At 35.5% G+C, this 5302-nt stretch overlaps 1 long non-coding RNA gene across 1 annotated transcript; it reads right to left on the reverse strand.

The window, feature by feature from the left end:
* Positions 1–956: 956 nt before the first annotated feature.
* LOC109174629 lies at positions 957–1541 on the reverse strand. Its single transcript, XR_002053130.1, has 4 exons — positions 1482–1541; positions 1319–1363; positions 1106–1209; positions 957–1026 (listed from the first exon to the last, which is right to left on the reverse strand). It is a non-coding gene; the product is annotated as an uncharacterized LOC109174629 (long non-coding RNA).
* Positions 1542–5302: the final 3761 nt, after the last annotated feature.

Below are 5302 nucleotides of genomic sequence, written 5' to 3' on the forward strand. Positions count from 1 at the left end.
AGTGTTGTTCATAGTTGGAATAGGAGGTGAAGAATGGTGGTAAGGTAACATTCCACTAGAGAAATGAGGTAGCCGAGGAGCAGCCGGGGAAGAAGTAAGGTTGCGTTAGCGAATCCTGATGATGCTGCAGTAGAGAAGAGTGTTGCTGGAGGAGTCCCACCATAAGCTTGATCCCAGTTTGGTGAGGAATTAATTTCCATGCCCTTCCCTATTGCTGTTCCCTGCATTAAGTGGCAAATTGACCAATGGTGACTAAAAGACCAAATTTTCTTTCAAGTGACTTAATATCCATAAATCACAAGTAACAATAGTTGCCATAGAAAAGATATTTTCCCATAAGAGAGAGTTCATTGGGACCAGTATGATTTTCGCACAGAGGTGAAAGGTAATAACTCACTAAACAATTGGTTCAATATGTATACATTCAAATGATTTTTGCACAGAGCTCAGGTGTTACTAACTCCTTTAAAGATTTCAAAGTAGTGTAGGCCTAGAACATTAGCAGGAGGAGCAAGAGAAGAATGAATTGTCTAGAGAGTAAAAAATAATGACAGTCAAATGTATGGAAATCTTGTAGTATGCTTCAAACCATGCTAGACAAGGGGATAGTGGGATACCTTGTAAATGGGAAAGAATTGAGTATTTACTCCATTGCAGATAGGAGGATGCTCAGAAAGCAATTCAAAGCCATGTGGTAATAGTTCAGGTTCCACTGTATTTGAAGCAGAGGTCTGCATACGAAGGAGGACAATTTAAACCGGTTACAACACCGAGAAGAATTTAGTGTTTCAATGCACTATCTAATACAAACCAATTAAAAAATTAAGATGGAAAGGAAAAGAGCAGAAATATGAAAAGAGTTGCATAGAATGAGATAAAGTTTTAAATCAAAGCCCTTCAACTTACCCCCACTCCCCAATGCTTTGGACTGGCTAAACCACTTTGCAACTAGAGCGTGGGTTCCCATGCCATCTACAAAACTAGTAGGAGCAATGCCCAAATGCAAATCCAAATCTTGGCTGCCACCTGCATGAAATGCCAGGTTCCTATTAATGGATATGTTCAACAAGGATTACCAATGAGGGATGTTGTAAAGAACCTTTACCTCCAGTATCAACTTCAGAAGTCAACTCTTGTTCATATGCGCTTAGTTCAAAATTCGTCACAGCTTCCCTCCCACTTAATTTTATGGCGGCCTTATCCTATGCCCTGATCAAAATCAAAACCAAATTCCAAGTCAACTAAGTTCAAGAAATGTTATGTTCAGGCTGGATTATATAACATATAGGAGAAAATAGTGAACTTATGATAATAGGACCTTGCAGCTTCTATCTCACTGTCAAACAGTCCAAGGTAGATATACCTGCATCCAAATGTTATATGCTAACCAATAAGAACATGTACTCCTCAGTTTATTAACAATGCTATATAATGTAAATGGATATCCATTTTAACCAACAATGAAGCTAATAGAATCTTACTTCTTGCCAAGAAATTGCCCCATTCGAGCTTCCCATCGTCCACATTTGTGTAGGGTAACTACCCTATACTTTCTTGTACCGATCAATCACTGACCTCATGCTGTGAAATTTTTTTAGCATAATATAATTGGGATTTATCATCTAATATTTACTGATTCTTAATAAGAAAAGATCTATCAGATATGGCATTTTATATTTTGCTACAATATTTGTTTACTCTTGCCAATGTTTTAGATTATTCTGTTCTTGTCAGAGGAAGAAATACATGACCTTAGTCTCCAATGTTATAAGGAAGGCATGCCTGGTAAAAATTATTACACTTGAACCATAATGTAAATTGCACTCACAAGAAGCTTTGAATGTTAAGATTCTGGGGATAAATGAACCAATACACAACAAACACAATAGTATAAATGTTCAGTTTAAAGCTTATTAAACATAGATTTACATGTTCAGCTGTGAGTAATTTGAATGTTCAGTGTAAAGATAGGGATAAAGAAATCATCATCACCATCAACCGAACAGCCTCCGGTCAGACGAACAACAGCTCAATCATAACCGTCAGACGAACAACAGCTGGGGAAACAACGCACAAATTTAGTTTGAACCCAAACCCAAAATCCATCATCTACTGTCTATCACCGCCACTGCCTATCAAACAATGCACAAAGCTCAGGAAAAAAAATTGAAAAAGAAATTACCGTCGTTGGGTGAACTTCCGCGTGACCGCCGCTGTCTATCACCGCCGCACAACGCCCTACTGTCTATCACCGCCGCACAATGCCCTACTGTCTATCACCGCCGCACAACGCTCTACTGTCTATCACGGCGGCGACGGTGCCGGAAGTTGGAGGCGGCGAGGCAGTGTTTTGCGCTGGTCTTCTCGACGGAAAGGGTTTTGAGTTGAAGTGTTTGTTTTTGTTTTAATTTCTTCTTTCCCGCTTAAGCAATAACAAAATAAAATCAAAATTTACAAAGAGGGAATTATTTTATTTGAGAGGTAAGAAAATTTTTTGCAAACTGTGCAAGTCTTGAAACTCAAAATTTAAAGAATAACATATATATTTAATATAATAAGCAAAATAACAAAAATTTTATTTTTATTTTATAATAAGTCTTTATTTTTTAAAAAAATTAAATAAGTATATTCATGGTTTTATAGGTACCCGGTCCACCATAAACTGAATATATAGGTACATAACGGGGTCAAATTATACCGTAGAACCTTGTCCACCTTGCAAGGTAGACACGGTTTCAAAACTGTTCATAATTATGAATATATATAGTTATGTAATTAGGAATATAGAGATTCAATAATTGTGAATGGACTTTAGCTTACTGTACGACATCAACTACACTTTTATATTCATTCTCCACGTGTCCCATGCATGCCGGAAGAGTCGATTACCAACATATAGCTAACCTTGTTAGTCATGCGCTACCCAGAAGTAGAGCCGTCAAAATGGCGGGGTGGGCTCGTGCTTTTGAAGCCCATTCTGAACACCACACCGCACCGCGTCGCACCCCCTTAGGACTAGGGGCACGGTTGAAGTGCCCGGGGGCGCACCACCCTGCCTGCCCACGCCAAGGACTGAGGTGGCCGGCTGGACACGCCGAAGAGTTGGTGTGGCTTGGTGGGTTTAACCTTATTTGTTATGTTAGACGTCTCGAGTTCTATCCTTCCTGGTGGCATCTGTAAACACAAAAATTAAACTTTGTATATATTTCACAAAATTTCGCTTCAAGATCTTCAAAACCTAAGTTGTGCCTAACCGATCTCTCAAGTCTGGGCAAGTCTAGGTTCATTATTGCATAACCTAATTCAAATATAATAAAATTATATTATATTTAGGGAAAATGGCACTTTTTTCCCCCTGAGTTATATACCTATAGCATTTTTTCCCCCTAAATTATTGAAGTGGCTGTTTTTTCCCTTGAAATGTTAAATGGACATATTTACCCTTAAACTAAATATTTAATTTATTTTTTTTCTCCAACAAATTATGACCATAATTTGGTTCAAACTAAACAAACCGAAATATTCCAATTACAATTTAGAATCGAAATTCGATATTTAGAGTTTATTAAAATCGTGAACCGGAACAGACGGTTCATGTTCCGAACTGAAAAAATAAAATACATTTATTGTTGAATTTAGACTATTTTAAAATAAAAAATAAAATTTTAAAATAAAGACGGTTCAAAATCGCGAATCAGATCCGGAACCGCCGGTTAACGGTTTAAGATTCAATTTTTTTGATACATAATTTTAATAAATTGACATTTAAATATTGGGTTCTAGATCTGAATTATAACCGTAAACTATTAATTCGATTGCTTTAGTATCCGGTTCAATTCAAACCGAACCATGATCATCCCTACGTATACGCAATAATTTGTTGGAGTAGTAAAATAAATAAAATGTTTACTTTAAGGGTATAAATGTCAATTTAATATATCAGGGGGGAAAAAGCACCACTTTTAGAATAATTGAGGGGGCTAATGTGCTTACCTAAATAATTGAAGGGGAAAAAGTGCTATAAGTATATAACTCAGGGGTAAAAAGTGCCATTTTCCCTTATATTTAAATTATAATTATAATTCAAATTCAAATATGAAATGTGCTTGTACCAATTAATTAATTAATTCAATAGCCCAAATCAAATTTAATTGGACTAATTAAATCAATTTAATTTCTATGATCCAATTAATTAAATTGGCCCAATAACAATTTCAATATTGGCCCAATAACAATTTTATCAGTCCACTTGTCGTGTTCAAATTTTCTGTGTCTACAGCATCTTTAACCTATTTTATAAAATTGTTGTCTTGGTTCTCAAAGACAACACAGAAGCAGCCCGGTTATATCCTAGTTGTTGCGCTTAAATACATAAGGGTTGATGTGGCTTGGTGGGTTTAGCCTTAATTGGTTGTTATGTTAGAGGTCTCGAGTTTTATTCTTCTTGGAGGCATTTCTTATAAAACTGTTGTCTTGGTTTTCAGAGACAACACAGAAGTAACTCGGTTATATACAAGATGTTGCGCTTTAAAACATAAGGGTTGGTGTTGCTTAGTTGGTTAAGCTTTGTTTGTTATGTTAGAAGTTATAGGTTTGACTCTTGCTAGTAACATCCTTTTCTTTATTTTATACAACTGTTGTCTTTTATAAAATAATAATGCGCAAAGACAACGGTTATAAATAACCGTTGTCTTTGTAGTGTTGTGTATTCAAGTACGCTTAAAGACAACGGCTAAATAAAACTGTTGTCTTCAATTAAAAATAGATTGTGCAACGACAACGGTTTTATAAAACCGTTGTCCTTGTAGTATTGTGTATTCAAGTGCTATTAAAGACAACACACAAATGACAACGGTTAAATAAATTCGTTGTCTTTTATAAAATAATATTGTGCAAAGACAACGGTTTTTTATAACTGCTGTCTTTATAGTGTTGTGTATTCAAGTACGCTTAAAGACAACATACCAAAGACAACGGTTAAATAAAACCGTTGTCTTAAAGCAATAAAGAACACGCAACGACAACGGTTTTATAAAACCGTTGTCGTTGTAGTGTTGTGTATTCAAGTGCTATTAAAGACAACACACAAATGACAACGGTTAAATAAAACTGTTGTCTTTTAAAAAATAATAATGTGCAAAGACAACAGTTTTAAAAAACCGTTGTCTTTATAGTGTTGTTTATTCAAGTACACTTAAAGACAACATATCAAAGACAACGGTTAAATAAAATCGTTGTCTTAAATTAAAAAAAAAAAAAAACGCACATAGACAACGGTTTCTAAAAACCGTTGTTGTTGAAG

The sequence above is a fragment of the Ipomoea nil genome, unplaced genomic scaffold (assembly GCF_001879475.1).
Source record: "Ipomoea nil cultivar Tokyo-kokei standard unplaced genomic scaffold, Asagao_1.1 scaffold0146, whole genome shotgun sequence".
Lineage (NCBI taxonomy): Eukaryota > Viridiplantae > Streptophyta > Magnoliopsida > Solanales > Convolvulaceae > Ipomoea > Ipomoea nil.